This window comes from Papaver somniferum, chromosome 7, assembly GCF_003573695.1.
Source record: "Papaver somniferum cultivar HN1 chromosome 7, ASM357369v1, whole genome shotgun sequence".
Lineage (NCBI taxonomy): Eukaryota > Viridiplantae > Streptophyta > Magnoliopsida > Ranunculales > Papaveraceae > Papaver > Papaver somniferum.
Window position 1 is genome coordinate 256409862 of NC_039364.1, and position 19726 is coordinate 256429587.

Consider the following 19726-nt stretch of genomic DNA (forward strand, 5'->3'; position numbering starts at 1 on the left):
GAATTTACTGCTGATTTGAAATTTATGGATTTGAATCTCTTTTTCTCTCATCTACACAGATCTGGGAGGAGTGAATAGAGACGAGGCGGCAGGGGGACAACTATTCCTCTTACAAGGCTCAGAAGTTTAATTTAGGGTTTGTTTGTTATTTCAACTCTTTTTCGACCATTGGATTAGTCTTTAGAAAACGGACGGTCTTTACAAGTTTCGAGCCCTAGTTTTAAAATATAAATACACTTTATGGAAGTTCCTAAATTGGTGTCCGCAGCGGCGCAGCCGCAATTATCTACTTCTTCACTGTCCTAAAATTTCGAAATCAAAATTATTCAAGAAAGAACAAAAATGAAAATAGATGTTCAACTACATAAATGAACAATTATGGCGAACAAAGGAGCGAGACATCTTAGCCTAAATGATGCGAGATGGAATGTCGGGAATGAGTCATTTTAGATTGCTCGAACAGCTTGGTTGTGGAGATATCTTTAGCCTAAATGATGCGATTCCTAGCTAGTTTTTGCTGGTTGATTATCAGATGCCAGTATTGAACTTGTTTATAACCAAAGGCCTCTCTGCATACCGGCATCCCTTGGAATGAGAAGATCAGTACGGGAGTTAATTTGAAGTTGTTAATTACATTCCGCACATGTTGGTTCTTTCATTCAAGTGACGTATTTCATCCAAATAATTCCAGACCCCCATATATGGAAGCAAGTTTCATTTGTCATGTTGAGATTCCACTGAACTAAATTGGAAACCATCGATGCCTGCGAAGGCCAATCCTCCAGATGTACCCACTGGATCAACAAGGTGCACATTTGGAAAAAAAGATAAATTTGACCATGAGGATTTGGTCTCCCGGATGAGCAGAATATCCGGTTTCAGAATTTGGGATGGTGAATTCAAATCAATTCAACAACATAAAAAGAGCTACAACACCAATATTTCCGCTTATAAAATTAGACAGAAGACAACAGATTAATTGGACCATAATAGCATCTACGCGGATTGGCAAGACTTACAATACGAAAAATTCCCAACAATTACAGCAAAATTTGAGACCATGAGCTACATTAGATTCTTCCCTTGACAACTCAAACTATGAAAACTCAAACTCAAATGGTCGTTCTTTGACCACATCATTCACTAACCCACTCGAATTACGTACATCATTCAGACAATGCAACAGCAATCCTAGTAACTCCATCGTTAACTGCTGATAACTACGGCATCTGGAGCCGTGAGATTTCACTAACTTTGAGTGCGAAAAACAAAATCGGCTTCATGGATGGAAGTCTAGAAAAACCTGCTGCAGACACGGATGATCTGAAAAAGTGGGAACGCTCAAATTACATGGTGAGCATCTGGTTGCTCAACTCCATCGTCCCTGACATTCGTTCAAGTGTCCTTTACTGAGAAACTGACAAAGAAATTTGGACCGATCTCCATGAGCGTTATTCCCGATCAAACTCTCCAAAGATTTATCATTTGAAGAATTCAATTGCTTCCCTCAAGCAAGAAGGTCAGGATTACTCTCTAGGATGAACTCAACTCCCTGATTATCGTCCAACCTTGCATTTGCGTCCACGGGAAGGAGATGATGGAACAGTTTCATCAGGATCGCGCTATTGAATTTCTGCAAGGTCTAACGATCACTTCTCAATGGTACGTAGCCAAATTCTTTTAATGGATCCGTTTCTATCTACTGGAAAAATTTATGCACTGGTGCATCAGGAAGAAAAACAACGCTTCCCTTGTTGTACCCACCGTTGAATCTGCGACACTTAATGTTCAGCGATTCCAAGACCGTAACAGTGGTCCCAACAAACGTCCTAGGCCTCACTATGACCATTGTAACCGTGTTGGGCACACTCGTGCAACATGCTACAAGTTGCATGGTTATCCACCAAAGAAAAAAGATGGCTCCACCTTTATTGTTGCATCTCCTACAAGTGGTGAAGCATCATCCTCTGTTCCGGCACCGGCACTCACGGCTGATCAATATGCTAAGCTCCTGGCAATGCTCTCTTCCGAGCCTGCTGACACTGCGCCATTTCTCAACATAGCAGGTAAATCTTTCCACTTTTCTTCACCAGTTTTTAATATAACATCTAAATCATCCTAATCATTAGTTTTTTCATCGCACTCATGGATTATGGATACTAGTGCAACAAATCATGTATGTTTTGATCTTACTGTTTTTAGTACATACGAACAAGCACCTAAAAAATTTAACGTCCAGCTTCCTGATGGTTCTCTTGCAACCATATTACATATTGGACGTATTGTTTTCTCTAAAGATTTAATACTAGAAAGGGTTTATCATGTACTCTCATTCAAATTCAACTTAATTTCTGTGAGTCAACTCACCAAGTCGTCTTCTATCACAGCACTTTTCTCATCAAATTATTGTCAATTTCAGGCCCTATCAGAGAAGAAGCTGATTGGTCTGGGTGAGTACTACAATGGTCTTTATTATCTACGTCCACCCCCGACGGCATTAATCACTACTCAATCATCATTTGATCTATGGCACTGGAGATTAGGACATCCGTCTTCAGCACGGTTTAAGTATTTATGTCAAAATTTTAATTATATTAGTTCAAGTTGCAGTCGACCTTGTGGGATATGTCCACAGGCAAACAAACTCGCATCTCATTTCCTTTAAGTACTAGTTGTAATAAACAACAATTTGAAATAATACGCTGCGATATTTGGGGCCGTTTAATATTGCTTCACTTTCTAATGATCGTTATTTTCTTAGCATAGTCGATGGATACACACGTTGTACATGGGTTTTTCTTATGAAAACCAAATCAGAAACATCAAAATTTCTCAAGTATTTTAACGCTCATGTTATTACTCAATTTCAAAAGAAAGTCTCCATTATAAATTCTGGATCTGGAGATATATATTTACCTCAATTACAAACGATTCGCTCTGATAATGGAACTGAATTTATCTCTAATGAAATGAAAGCTTGGTATTTTCAACATGGAATTACCCATCAAAGAAGTTGTGTCCAATCTCCACAACAAAACGGTATTGTTGAGCGTAAACATAGACACCTTTTGGATGTTGCGCGTGCACTCCGTTTACAATCTAGTTTACCTCTATCATTTTAGGGTGAATGCATAATGCATGCTACTTATTTAATAAATAAAATGCCTACTCCTACTTTGGGCTACAAATCCCCTCACGAAATTCTCCTGGGTGGTCAACCAGATTATTCAATTTTAAAAACATTTGGTTGTCTCTGTTTTGGACGCAACACCAAACCATCTCACAAACTTGATAATCGTTCATATCCTGAAAAAATTTTGGGTTATCCACATGGACAAAAAGGATACAGACTATATGATTGGCTACCAAGAAAATTTATGTCTTTCTTGATGTTCATTTTAGGGAAATTACATTTCCTTACAGTGACATATCTCAAGATAGTCAATCGGCGTCACTTTCTCCTTCCATTAATATTAATCCCTTGTCTGACTATACTTCATTTGATGAATGTAGTTGCAGGAAATCTTACAACCACATCCATACAAACATATAAACAATACTCTAAAAAATCATAGTGAAAATCATTTGTTTATTCATTAAGATCTTAAGTTGGATACAAGAAAATACAAAGACTTAACTTGCTCTCCAAATAAACTTTCTCTCTCCTAATTTCTTGTTTAATACACTCTAAAGATCTCCCTCATAACATGATAGCCTTTCCCTTTATATAGGATATTACATAGTGGATGACATCTAACAAATCCCCTATTTTCGGAATCACTGTGCGTTACAATCGTCAATCGCTCATGTACATTCGCTCAACTTCGCACACTTTACACTTCGCATAGATCTTCACACTTTACTCGTGACTTTGCTGACATCATTGAATACGTCTTCTCAATTTCGCCATGAGCGATAATCTTCGCTCACATTGGATCATCACTAATTCGCATAGATAGTGAATGTGCGATATTTTACTCCTACATTTTGTCTGTTCCCATGTCATTCCCTTTATAAAGTGAGTGATATGAGAAATTTTCAATCCAAATTATCGCACATGTTCATCTTTTCCTATTTTTTTTTTTGCCGACATTCTTCCGCAATTTCAGCCTACCTATCTGCACGTGTCGATTCTTCTACTTTTTACCGATATAACCTGTTTATAACCGGTCATCTCTTTTACCTATTTATTGATTTATCCTTGATAAATAGCTTTTTCTTCTTTTTCGATTTCTTTTTTCTTTCCAACTTCTTCGAGATTATTTTATCTTTCTGCTACTGCTTCTCTGATTCATCATTTACTGTTGTTGTTCTATCACAATTATCTTCATGGATCCCGACTCAAAGTTTGTGTACTCTATCAAAATCAACCCCTCGTTCTTCTGATAATCATGATTATTGATCATAATTGTTAACCTCAATCTTGATTGTTGATCTTATGATTAACTTAATTCCCATATTGTTTGCAGGAAAACTCTTCTTCAGGTGGCCTCAAAATAACAATTCTCAACCCTAAATCCTCTTCAGACATCAAAGACAAAGAATATCACAAGAGGAAGACTTCGCACAACAAAGGAGTAAGAAATATCTTATTTTTTATCAAACAATATTGTTGCCTCTATTTCTTATCTGCGTTGTTTTCGCAGGACTCCGATTGTGAGACGGGAGGTGGAAAAGGACCGAAACTTAAGAGAATTCGCAATCCTACAACTCTTAAATCAAACATTTTTATTCTTGAATTTGGTGTCGCGAACGCCACCCCTCCAACTCCTGTCGAAAATACAGCTCCAACTAATAATTATCCTATTCATGCTAATGCTTCCGTTACTCTCGAGGAAATCTTTCCTCCCGAAGAGAAAAATATTGCTGATCAAGGAATAAAGGATACCCCTGATCCTACCTTTGCGGTTTTTTCAGATGTTGTTCAAACTATTTCAACATTTGCGAACACTCCTTTGCTCGCGAACACTGATACGATACAGAATAATACATATATTCCTAGCTCTACGAATTTCACCATTCCTTCTCCTTCTATTTCTGCTTCCCCTTCTTCATCTTCCTCTTTCTTATTGGAACCCCTTTCTCTTGAAAAGAAAGCTTTGGATAGTGTAAGATTTTCTTCTCAAACTTTACTTGGCATCATCAATTCTGCTCAATCGTCTACTAATGATCCTCACCAACTCCGCATTTGCTCTGTTGTGAGTAAACCATATCGTCTACTAATATGGTTTCTGTTCACCTTGATTATTATAAAAAGACGGAACAAAACCTTTTAGGGTTTATCTGTGGGAGACAGATTGATCCTTTGATAGACTTGTTTGTGTGAGACAGATTTGTTTATTGTCAAAGCCTGCGATTTTGGGTCGTAGCAACTCTTAGTTGAGGGTGGGATCAGCTAAAGGAATCAAGTGCGAAGTATCTTGCTGGGATCAGAGGCGTAAGGAGTACAACTGTACCTTGGATAAGTGGGATACTGATTGGGGTTCAACTAAAGTCCATTCCGAAGTTAGCTTGGAGTATCCTAGTGTCTGTAGCGGCTTAATACAGTGTGCGTTCAAACTGGACTAGGCCCCGGGGTTTTTCTGCATTTGCGGTTTCCTCTTTAACAAAATTTCTGGTGTCTGTGTTATTTCTATTTCCGCTATTATTTGTTTATATAATTTAAATAATACAGGTTGTGCGTTTGAATCAATCAATTGGAAATCCGACCTTTGGTTGTTGATTGATATTGATTGATCCTTGGATATTGGTCTTTGGTACCATCCAAGTTATTCCTTGTATTTGATTAGAACTTGCAGTTTTTGCTTGAGTAAATCAAATCAAGAAGAGAGATATAAACTGGTTGATATACTTTTAATTAATTGAGTCTTGTTGATTCTCTTAAAAGTATATTCGAGTTTGTCCATACAGATTGCTAAGCTAAATATTGGGTGGTGTTGTTAGACCCCCGCTTTTTCAGTCAGTTTAAAAGATAACAAATGAAAAATTAACCTTAAAAACAACCTCGACCAACCCAAGAACAACAACACTATTTTGGGAAAAGTTAACAAGTTTATTTTAGAATCCTTAACTAAGAAAGATGACTCGAGAAAGAAAAAAAGAAATTAGAATAACCTTGTATCACGTCAAATCATGCCAGCCGAGATAAGGGAGATAAAACTAAGAACTTAGGGTTAAACAAGAAGAGAACAGAAGAGACTAAACGTTTGTTTTTATTAACTGAACTTAGTTTTACAAACGAGATACAAGAGGTTATGTATACATAAAGCTTCCTTGAACAACAAGGAAGGTAGGTTTCCTAACTTAAGACTGATTTCCTAAATTACAATTGCTTGAGAAACAGGATACCGTGTGTTATTTTACACACGGATTATATGTTGTGTTAACACCCTCCCGCAAGCGTAGCGAGTTATCCTAAACCGTTAGCTTGAACCTTAAAAGAGAAAACCGATCTTGAGAAAGTGGTTTAGTAAAAATATCCGCAATTTGATCTTTAGAGGATATAAAACGGACATCAAGAAGCTTAGAAGCTACTTGATCACGGACAAAATGATAATCAATTTCTATATGTTTCGTCCGAGCATGAAATATAGGATTAACTGTGAGATAGGTTGCACCAAGATTGTCACACCATAATATTGGAGGAGAGAGTGTAGATATACGAAGCTCGGAAATAAGTGATTGAATCCACATAATTTCAGCAGTAGCAATGGCAAGTCCACGATACTCAACTTCAGTACTAGAACGAGAAACTGTTTTCTGTTTACGAGCACTCCAAGAAATAATGTTACCACCTAAATAGACACAATATCCACTTGTAGAACGACGATCATCAAGAGAACCATCCCAATCAGAATCAGTATATGCACTGAAAGACAGTTGTAAAGAAGGAGATGGCTTAAGAAGTATACCAAACGTACTCATATGCTTGAGATAACGAAGAATACGCTTGACTAATCCCCAGTGAAACTCTGTAGGAGCATGCATAAATTGACAAACTTTATTGACAGCAAACGCAAGGCCTGGACGAGTAAATGTTAAATATTGCAAAGCTCCAACAATGCTACGATATTCAGTAGCATCTGTTAATAAAGTACTACGATTAGAAGAAATATCACCAGAAGTACTCAATGGAGTAGTAATTGGTTTGACTCCATCCATTTTGGCTCGAATAAGAAGATCATGAGCATAACGTTGTTGAGAGAGAAATAACCCCGAAGAAGTACGAATTGCCTCAATTCCAAGAAAATAAGATAATTGACCAAGATCTTTAATTGCAAATTCTTTTTGTAAACGCATGAGAATAGAGGTAATACCTGTAGTACTAGATCCAGTGACAATGATATCATCCGCATAGACCAACAAATAGATAACACCATGAGTCCCATTATAAATAAACAAGGAAGAATCACTCTTGGAAGTAACAAACCCAATTTGTAACAAAAAATTACTAAGGCTGTGGTACCATGCACGAGGAGCCTGTTTAAGTCCATAAAGAGAACGATGTAACTTGCAAACATGTGTAGGAAAACGAGAATCAACATAATATGGAGGTTGTTTCATGTACACCTCTTCTTGAAGTTCTCCATGTAGAAAAGCATTTTGCACATCAAGTTGATGAATGGGCCAATTGGAAGATAAAGACAATGTAAGAATAATGCGTATAGTACACGGTTTGACAACCGGACTAAACGTTTCAGAGAAATCAATGCCCTCTTATTGATTGTATCCTTTAGCAACCAGGCGAGATTTACGACGTGCAATTATACCATCAGGATTACGTTTGATTCGAAAAACCCACTTACAACCAATAACATTCATAGAAGGATGATATGGAACTAATGACCAAGTACCATTTCGAAGTAATGCATTGATCTCGTCATCGGATGATGTACGCCATTGGGGATCCTTATGAGCTTGAGAAATACAAGTAGGTTCAAGATTTGAATCACATATAAGAGCATATCTTGAATTTGGTTCAAAAATACCATCTCTAGCCCTTGTAATCATTGGGTGTGTGGTAGGAGCAGGTGATGTTGAAGCAATAGACGTATCAGTAGAAGTAGACGTCATAACTGTGTCTGGTGCAGAAACCAAAGACGAAGTCGGTGATAGACGCATTTTTGTGTCTAATTTGTCCTCAATGTCTGTATTGTTGGAACTCTATTTTTGTACTAATATTGTGTTTTTATGTATTTTTAGGAAATAAACATTTTTGGAAAATTCGGCTCGAAAAGTTGATTTTGGCACCCGGAGGACAAGTGTTATTCGAAATCTCTCTTTTGGATAAGGGGTAACCTAATTACTAAGGGGAACCCCCATATCACCCCAAGGCAGTTGCTATTCGCACCCCTACTTTGGATAGGGGGCTACCAGTTTCTTCCCCATTTGAAACGATTTTGGCGGGAAATTTCTTAACAGTTCTGGCAGAATTTCGATCGTCAAAATGAAGGGGTTATGGGTCGATTCAATGGCTGAAATTTGGTATGGAGATGTGATATAGGTTAAGGAACATAGTATGGGTGACATGATCGATCAAATTTGGCTGGAATCTTCGGTATGATTCACACACCCAAAACAGAGCACGTGTACTGTAACACGAGCAAAATTGAAGTTCTTGTGTGCATGGGGGAGTTCTGCTGGCGTTGGAAGAGTGTTGAGGCGTCAATAAGTCGAATTGGAGCGTGCTGGACCAGAGAAAACGCGTGAAAAGCTAAAACAGGAAAGAAAATATCCGAAAATATTTTCTTTCACTGCCGAGGATTTGTGGAGTTATGGAGGAGATTCGATGCATGCTTCGGGTTTAAATAGAGTCCTTGGAGGTCAGAGAAAGGTTGTCGAGAGTCTGGGGGGCTGAGAAGAGCCAGAGAAGAAGAAATTCGAGTTTTCCCAAACTCGGTTTCTGCTGCTGCTGCTGCTAAACAAGATAAGGGTTCGGATTTCATCCCCTGCAAGCGAGTTATTGTACTCCTTAAGGTGCTAATTGTTTGAGGACGAACCAGACTGTCTTTATTTTCCTAGTAAAAGGGAAAGGCCTGGCCTAAACAAGATAAGGGTTCGGATTTCATCACACCTCCTTTCTTGCCCGCTTTAGGAGAACAAAACCTAACGCGAACCCAAGCTTTAAAATCTGATTAGAAAGAGACCTATAGGGTATCGAGCTTGTTAGGAAAAATTTTCGAAGAATATTGGTCACTTTTTAAGCAATTCCAAAGTTCATGATGATTTCTGTGAGTTGAATGTGTGACTGCGCCGCCTTATACCGGTGAGGCCTTGCGTATCAAAGCTCCTCTGAGCTTCCCTCGCCTCTATTCAACTTACTTTAACTCGAATTGATCCAGAGGGGTTGCTCAAACTGTAACGAATTCCCGTTCGAGAGATAGAAACTAGTCTAGAAACAATCTAAGTGAGCCATCATGCTTGTTGTTTGCTAGAAATCTCTAGGTTTGCTTTGGTGGAGACGAGTCGGCCTTGTTTGTGATTGTATAGAATCCCTCTGTAGTTTATATTTCATCGGTGATGAATCCTTTTGAGGAGACGCCACCTGTGATGACGTTGCGAGAATATATGTCTAGAAATTCTCGTTATCAAGAGACGTCTTCGGAAATGACTCTTGGTGAATATATGCGTGGGCAACCATATATGGATACTCCAACTTTTATTGAGGAATCACCTCTAACGATCTATGAGAAGTATTATAAACATAGACCATGTAGTTGGGAACAAAGCTTGAGAATTCGTGAATATAAATTATATTGTGATGATGATGATGAAGAGGATAGCGTTGATGAAGAAATTGGAACTGTAAATGACAAATCCGATAATGGTTTCGAGGAACCAGTTTATCTTGAGAGTACTGTTTTCGATTCGAACGATTTAGAAGCAGTAGTCTTAGATGAACTCGTAGAGATTAGTGAGGATGAACCTGACTTAGAAGAATCAATTGCCCATTTTCAGGAATCTGATAACCCAGAAATTAGGGAGATTGTGACCAGTCTATCTAGAGACGCCGAAAACTCTAAGTTTGGGGGTGATTATCGTTCTCAGTGTGCTTTAACTCTCAAAAAGGTCCCTCACTTGGGACTTGACATCAATGCCTCGACCATTCTAAAAAATTATCTTCATACATGTTTCCTGAATCTAATGGTGTCCATAAGGAAGTTCAGTCGTTAGAAACCCATCCTATGGTTGATGTGGTTTACCCAGGCTATGATTCCAAGATCGATTTTGTTTTCCCACCAAAAACTTTTCTACCAAATGTGGGAACATATAAATTTCAGATTTGTCAATTATTTTTTGAGACTAAACCTAAATGCCTTAGGAAATTAGAATCGACACATTTGCTTAAGAATGACCACTATTCTCACTGTGGTCAATTATGTAAGTCATATCTGATTGACTTAGAGGATCCGCAATTATTTAGGTTATTACTTTGTGATTCCAAGTTCTTATTTGAGTTTTTCCAGACTCTAGGACCTAATAATTTGGATCCAACCTATGAAGAAACGCAGCCAATGAAAATATTCTATTTAGACCCTTTCATAGAACCTGAACCTAAACCGCAATTAGCGATAATTTCAGGAAACTAGGTAAGGGCATGCTTTTCTTGTCCATTTTCTTGGTTCACTGCAGTTTCCTATGGTCAGCTCTTTTTGGTTTTGAAGACCCACAGTTATTTCGACTGTTACTTTATGGTTCGAGTTGACCAATACTTTTCTAAGTCTGGCTGAAGACTTTAAACTTAGCACTTCTTGGGAGGTATCCCATGCTCATGCAACACGGTAATATCTTTCCTTAACTCTTTCGCTTCAAATGTTAACAGTTTCTCCTTGTTCATGCTTTTAGTTTCATCTTTAGAACATTGAGGACAATGTTAGATTTAAGTTTGGGGGTATGGGAGAAACTTTTTAGTTGCAATAAATAAACTCCAGAGCCTAGAAATTTATGCATATTGAGGTAGGAACTAACTAATCTAAGTGGATGGAAGCATGTTGGTTGTAGGAGTTGAGGAACCAATCTGATTAGATGGAAACATCTAGAAGAGTCTATTCATAAAAGCACAGAGCTCAGGTGTTAGAAATAACATGATAGTTTCACCATATTTTGTTGAGTCCTTTTCACTTCTATTTTTATTTTTTTCATTTTAAACTATGTTTCTCTAAGTGATTAGGTGGGGAACACGATTCAAGTTGTTACCACTGCTAGGGTGAACTAGAGTGATTGAGTTACTATAAAAAAAAAAAAAAAGTTAAGACCGGACTAGTTAGACCAATCGGAATAAGTATTAACACTTGGATAGCAATATGCGTGTGTTCTCCTTGTTTCCGTCGCCTAAGCAAGCGTGGAATGCAGGACCCGTGGGAACTATCGTGTAATCTGCTGACAAGAAGCATGCGCTTGGATCAAAAAGATTTATTCATGCCGTTAAGTTAAAAAAAAAATGGTTATTGTTCTGTGTAGTCAACTGCTGGTTCCCTTGTATTTGCCAGTTTGTTGATCTAGATTTAAGTTATTGACCGCTGGTTCCCTTGTATATGCCAGCAGTGTTGATATTAGTCAGACCGGTATCTCAGTCCATTAGGATAGGTTCATTTTAGCAGTGGCCTTCAGACAGATATGTGAAACATTGATCATTTGGTCAACATCAACACCATTTATGTTTTTCTATTTCCATCTCTTAATCTTTCCATGTGATTAGTTTGACTCCGAATATGATGTCCATAGTGCAACTATCTGAGTAGAGCTCTGTCACTTATATATGAATTTTAGTATGCTTGAGTGCAAACTCGTGTACATCAATTGGAATTTCGCATCAGGGTACTTCCTCTTGTAGTCAATAAGTATGCCAACCAAAGAGATTCTTTAGTGCCTTCCAAGGTTCGTTGTAGATAGCTAAGGTCTGGAGTATAAAGGTTTTGTGGGTACACCTCTGGTAAACCCTCCGGAGACAACACTCCGCCACTAGGGCCACCTAGTGGTTTAACGGCTTGCTGCACGTGCTAAGTGTAGTCATTTTACTTTCTAGATTAGATTTGCTCGAGGACTAGCAAATAATAAGTTTGGGGGTATTTGATAGACGCATTTGTGTGTCTAATTTGTCCTCAATGTCCGTATTGTTGGAACTCTATTTTTGTACTAATATTGTGTTTTTATGTATTTTTAGGAAATAAACATTTTTGGAAAATTCGGCTCGAAAAGTTGATTTTGGCACCCGGAGGACAAGTGTTATTCGGACTCTCTCTTTTGGATAAGGGGTAACCTAATTACTAAGGGGCACCCCCATGTCACCCCAAGGAAGCTGCTATTCGCACCCCTACTCTGGATAGGGGGCTACCAGTTTCTTCCCCATTTGAAACGATTTTGGCGGGAAATTTCTAAACAGTTCTGGCAGAATTTCGATCGTCAAAATGAAGGGGTTATGGGTCGATTCAATGGCTGAAATTTGGCATAGAGATGTGATATAGGTTAAGGAACATAATATGGGTGACATGATCGATCAAATTTGGCTGGAATTTTCGGTATGATTCACACACCCAAAACAGAGTACGTGTACTGTAACACGAGCAAAATTGAAGTTCTTGTGTGCATGAGGGAGTTCTGCTGGCGTTGGAAGAGTGTTGAGGCGTGAATAAGTCGAATTGGAGCGTGCTGGACCAGAGAAAACGCGTGAAAAGCTAAAACAGGAAAGAAAATATTATGGAGTTATGGAGGAGATTCGATGCATGCTTCGGGTTTAAATAGAGTCCTTGGAGGTCAAAGAAAGGTTGTCGAGAGTCTGGGGGGCTGAGGAGAGCCAGAGAAGAAGAAATACGAGTTTTCCCAAACTCGGTTTCTGCTGCTGCTGATGATGAACATGAAGAACACGAAGAACGGACCCGCAGCAGCAGTCGTTTATCAACAGTGAAAGAGACTCACAGGCGTGGCTCGTAGGTGTGGGTCTTAGAGATACAGTAACAATAACATCTCTTATGTGTCGTTTAGTTTGGACGCTTTCTGTGGGTCGCACATTCACTGTTTTATTATTTCATCTCCATTTTCATCCTTGTAAACATCCTTTGAGCAATAAATAAATATTTTGAGCGTGTTTTTATCATGATGAGCTAAACCCAACACTGGGACGACGGAGGAGGTCGAATTTCATCCATGTGGTAATTTCATTAATTCTTTTATTTACTTTTTGCACTAATTTTAATTGAATTAAGATTTTAAATTAATTACTTGTGATTTCATTTGATGGAGTATGCTTAGTCCTAGGGATTTTTGATATGCCATGCTTATGAAATACAAGTAATATTTTATAAAATCTATCTTGGCAATAAACTAGAGTTAATATTTGTTTTGTTTTGAACTATAATCGCCTAGAATTAAATTCCGAACCACTTGAAAATGAAAAATGGCCGAATCTTTAGTCCCAGTACTCTTGCCCATATTGTTAATATTTTTTATATATTTTTATTTTTAAATCTTTACAAGTCCGAGCAACGAACTTTTACTACCACTTTCAAAACTATAACAGTCGGCGAATGTTGCTGATGATTAGAAGAATTATGGACAGATGGCATCGAATGAGTAGCAGCAGGTACTGTCGGCGGCTGATGATTATCAGAGATTAATGGCGGCGGAAGAGGGACAAGTTCTGACGATTGATGATTGGAGACAGATTCTGGCGGCTGAGAAACAACAGCAGTTGTTGTCTGCTCATGATTGTCGGATGACAGTTCATGGCTGACGAACACAGATGACGACGCAACATTAATAAACAAGGACGGAGTTACCTGTGAAGAAGTCGACGCCGGCGAAGGTGATGAGGCGGACGCAAAGGGAAAGGTAGTCTCATCAAAAACAACATGTCGACTGACGTATATTCGACCCGTAGGAATATGAAGACACTTATAACCTTTATGAGATGAATTATAGCCAATAAAAACATAAGGGGAAGACAAAGCATCCATTTTATGAGACCTATATGGACGCAAGTGAGGATAGCATAGACAACCAAATACATGAAGAGAAGTGTAATCAGGCGGAATACCAAAAAGGGCTTCATATGGAGAGGAATTATTAACGGAAGTCGAAGGGACACGATTCATCAAATAACAAGCAGTGTAAAAAGAATCATACCAATATGAGGACGGCACAAAGGCCATATTGAGAATAGTAAGACCAGTTTCACGAATATGACGATGACGACGTTCAACCAAACCATTTTGTTCAGAAGTATGTGGACATGAAAAACGATGAAAAATTCCAAGTTCTTGGAGGTGTGGAGTGAGTTTACGATACTCAGCAGCATTATCAGATTGAAATTTTTTATCTTTCGATTAAAAAGATTTTCAACATGTTTTTGGAATAAAAAGAATAAAGAGAAAACATCAGACTTTTGAGACATAGGAAACATCCAAGTAAAACGACTATACGCATCAATAAATATGACATAATATTTATATCTTTCATTAGATAAAATATGAGAGGGTCCCCATACATCGGAGAGAATTAAATCTAATGGATTCAAATAAACAGTTGTACTGGATTTAAAAGGTAACTTATGACTCCTATGCTCATGACAAGAAGAACAAAAACTAATAGTTTTGTTTGAAACTGGAATAGAAAATTGAGAAATAACTTTGCGAACTGTGCGCATCATTGGATGACCCATTCTAGCATGCCAGGCTTGTAAACTAGCACGTTCTCCTATGCAAGCTTGAGGAGATTGAGATGAAACATCAAGTTGATAAAGACCACCCTTCCTAATGCCTCGAAGAAGAACCTTCTCGGTACATCGATCCTTCACAAGACAAAAATTTGGATGAAATTCAAATGAGACATTGTTATCAGTGGTGAAACGAGAAACAGACAAGAGATTATGAGAGATTTTGGGTGCAAAAAGAACATTACGAAGCTGCAACTTACGGTTGGGAGTCCCTAAAATTGAGGAACCAACATTAAAAATTGGTATAGAAGAACCATTACCCATCTGTATTTGATCAGGACCAGTGTACTCAGTAGGAAATTGAAGACGAGAAAAATCATTGGTGATGTGATCTGTAGCACCACTGTCAGGCGTCCAAGAAGGTGAAGGTAGAAGACCAGGTCCATAAGCAGCAAAAGCCCGAGGCACAGAGGATGGTGGTTGACGCCTAGGTGGTCGAAAATTCTTGTCATAACGGTTCCAGCAGTCCTGGGCCTCATGATTTTGACGCCCACAGAGTTGGCAGCATACAAATGAATGATCTGAACTTACAGGCCCACGTTGGTTGTCAAGTGGAGCAGGCCCACGCTGATTATTAAACCGAGCAGGCTGAGATGAACCAGGCCCATGTTGATTCTGATTTCGCTGATTGCCAGAAGGACGAGATGAAGAGAACTGATTGTTAGACGCTGCAGAAGAACCAGTTAGAGAAGAAAAACGAGATGAGGATTGTCTGTTCTGCGCAGCAAGATTAGCAACTGGCTGAGAGTTAGACAGCTTCGTTTGTTGATAAATACGCAGTTCAAACGTCAGGAGGAAGGTGAGAAAATCTTCTACAGACAGCGAACTCATCGTGGTGGTTAACGATGTTACAATAGCATCATAGGTGATGTCCAGGACAGCTAAGAGATAGTGACAGAACTCTTTGTCTGTGACAGTAGTGTTTGCTGCTGCTAGACTGTCCACAAGATCATGAGCACGATCTATATACTAACGCATAGTTAGAGAGCCTTTCCTTAATGCTCTTAATTTACAATGAAGGTGATGAACCTGAGCATCAGACTTTGAACCATAGAGAGATTCCAGAGACCACCAGATTTCTCGAGAAGTCGTCAAACGATGAACATGACGAAACACAACTGGGGTAAGGGAGGATAACAGCCATCTAACTAGAAGTTTGAATGTTTTCTCCAAGAAAGATAGGTAGGATTTGGTAGATCAGCAGCAAGAGTTGGTACAGGACAGGGAGTTTCACCAGTAACATGACCATCCAAGTCATGTCCTTGAAGATAGGGAAGAAATTGAGCACACCATAACGAGTAGTTGGTGTCGTCTAACTTTACAGTGATCATATGATGTGGTTGGGAAAATTGAAAAGAAGACATGGTAGAGTTAACAACGGTGGACACAGTAGAAGAAATACTTGAGGAGATCCTAAAAGATACTGTTGAAGAGACTGTAGAGGAGGTAGTTGATGGTTCCGTAGACATTATAGAATAGGATCGACTAACCTAATGATACCAAGATAAAACTAAGAACTTAGGGTTGAACAAGAAGAGAACAGAAGAGACTAAACGTTTGTTTTTATTAACTGAACTTAGTTTTACAAACGAGATACAAGAGGTTATTTATACATAAAGCTTCCTTGAACAGCAAGGAAGGTAGGTTTCCTAACTTAAGACTGATTGTCTAAATTACAATTTCTTGAGAAACAGGATACCGTGTGTTATTTTACACACGGATTATATGTTGTGTTAACAAAGGGAAAGATCAAGACAATAAGCAGACCCTAGATATATTAAAAAACACTAGGCAAAATATTTATACTTTGTTAAGTTTGTTTGACTAATTTGGTTTTTGATAACCGTTTAAGGGGCCAATCAAGGGACGCCACTTATTCAGGCTAGGTGCAATGTCTTAGTCAAATGGCAGTCTAGACTCTGGAGAGATAATGTTTCAGAAACCACTAATCGCAAAGAAGCTGAAAAAGAAGGACACGAGGGGACGAAACGTAAGATTGTTACTAATCGAAGTAAAACCAAAGCATGTAGAGAATGTAATCGAGATTATTGCTATCAATAAAAGTATCCCTAAAAGTAATTGGAAGGCAGAAGAGAGAATAGAGATCACAAGAAACACAAGGCAGAAGAGAAGAAAAAAATTAAACATGGTTTGCAATCCATTTAATATTCCTATTGATGCTCGAATTTCTTCAACTAGAGATATACGTTGTCAAAATGGCCAGTTACACCGGATTCAGTATTATAGGTGTACTATATGCCAAGAGGAGACTGTTCAGAATCCTGCTCAGGAGCCAAAATTGGTACCAAGTAATAAGAATGATGAGGAGAGAGCTAGACTAGGGAAGGAGAGGTTTAAGGAGATACATGAGCGATAGTCGCCGCACGACCGGTAAGAGCTGCGGAGTTTTATGACGAGAATTCCCCTGGAATGGATAGAGATTATGTTCATGACAAGGCCGTCGTGTATCGACTGACACGAGAAAAAACACCCATATAGATTCAAGAGAACTGAAATTTAGAAAGTTCATATTTTAGTAAGTTCATCGGTGATCTATATTCCGTTTTATCTATTAAGTACTAGGGACCTAGTTTAAGTAATTTTCAGTTGTTACAGTCTATCTTATAAATGTAATCTATTAAGATCTATGTTATGGAACGAGTTTGAAAAATTTATGTTTTAATTTTTTATGAGCTATTGACGAATTAGAAATAACTTTATTGATTATTAAGAACCGATAAGAACGGTAGCCGAACCTTAAAGAGAGATAAAGAAACATCTAATGGAAGGTACAAAGAAACAGATGAAAGAGGAGAGAAATAGGATAGAGAAGATAATCCTTAAAACATGTAAGGCAAGATGCAAATCAACCATGAAAGGAGAGAGAGAAAGATATTCGAGAACAAATTAAGAAGGACAGAAACTAGAGATCCAAAAGAATAACTGAATAGGGCAAAAATTAACACAGCACGAACAAGGCCAAAAACAAAATTCAAAAGGAAATCTAGAACAAGAAAAATAGAAAAAGAAATGACTAAGGAGATGAAGTGAATATGCAAAAAGGAAAGACGAAGATGAAATGTAAATAAAAGCTCAAAGCTTAATATAAAGGCAATAATCATGGAAAGCTAACAAGATATTAAGTTCAAATATGCAAATGTAATTTATGAATGTATGCAAAAATTTAAAAAAAAAAAAATTCAATCCCAAGATTTCTCAGACAGATGTGGATCAATCAAGAATCGTAACAAGCTCAGATCAATCTTCCTTTCTCCTAATTCCCCATCTGGCTAGGGACCGAACCCGGATAGGAGACATTACTCAGGAATCATGGAGAAAGTTGAAAGTATTGGTTTGGAAAAGTTTCAGAAAGAGCCGTTAAGGAGGAGAGAGTGCAGAGTGATAGACTGCAAAACAATGCCTTGTCTGAAAAGTGTTGACCTACATTCATTGAGTACTTGATGAAAGGTTTACGTGTTTATTAGAAGATTTTCTGTTTACACCCAAGTTAATCCTAGGTAGTCATATTTGACCAAAAGTCAGTTTTCCCAATCTATATCTTTCCCCATAACAAAAATCCTCAAATTAGCCAAGGCTATCATGATTTAATTTGGCATGGTATATGTTTTAATTGTAGAATTTAGGAGTTTGAGTTATGAGGTGATAATTAAGATTATTATTAGGGAGAAAGCCATTTTCACCCGAGGAAAAGTTGATTATGATCGATTTTATTTGACTTGCTGTTGGAAAAAAAAAAACTAATAATTAAGTATATGTTGTTTTAGTATCCTCTCTAATCTGTATAGGTACTTGAAATGTACCATGTCTTTCTGGATGCAACTTTTAAAAGTAACTACATTTTCTATCTCATAACAAACATACTTAATTACCAACCAACATCAAATGTATATACAAATCAATTACATAATAGCCATCATCTATTTACATAAAGCTTTTTTGCAGTTAGTTGGGATGTCTGTCAAAAAATTCAAAATTCTAACCCAGAATCGTGCTAAGATGTTTTGGGATATTAACCTCACTTAGCATTCGATAGGATTATCTTATTGGGGACTAACTATTTTGCTATTATTAAAGTATTTTCACCCGAAAATTGTGCTCTCGAGTATCAACAATGTGCGACTTGTTGAACTTTTTATAAAGTATCAACAATGTGCGAGTTGCCAACTCAAATGGATCGCCGAATCAACTAGTCAGAGTTTCAACTTGTCGAGTTAGTAAGTTAGGCTAGGCTAGGTTATATGTGTCTCAGGAAAAAAAAAAGTGGTCGAAATATATGAGATCAATATCTCGAGATATATAAGATATAACCAAAAGAGAGGAAAATTTATTATGTGCACTTGAAATTTATAACCAAACTTAAGCATGCATATGAGATCAATATCTTGATTGCTTCAGTTTTGAAGGCCCAACAGCTCCTACTAAATGGACTTTTATCATTTTTGAAATCCATTATCTTTCCTAGCACTTGATAGTTAAATAAACAAACTAAGTATGTTTTAAAGTGGGGATTTAGCTACAATATGGACCTTATGTCTCTACAAACAAATTGTTGTTCATTTCAGTTAGAATCCTGACTTGCAGTAAATATTGCTTCATCTGGTAGGGTTAGTTAGTGCGAAAATGATATGCTGCATGCTTAATTCTTACACAAAATTGGTTAAAAAGACCCAAAACTAACAATTTCTGGGTGAAAAAGACTTGTACATTTTGATACTGTTTAAATGGCCAAAAATTAAAAAGATAATGTTCAGATTGACAAAATATAAAAATAGGCAGGATGTAACCAGTTTCATCCTACCAATTTTCAAATATATTTTTTTTTCATTTATATCAGGATGCATCCAGTTTTATCCTTGTTATCTTTTAAGTTTAAGCCGCGATGAATCCAGTTTCATCCTTGCTAAATTCTTTTTGGTCATTTCACCCATACTAATTTTTACTCGTCCATTTGAACCATGTTTTAAAATTTTTTGGACAAATGACCCATTTTCCGTT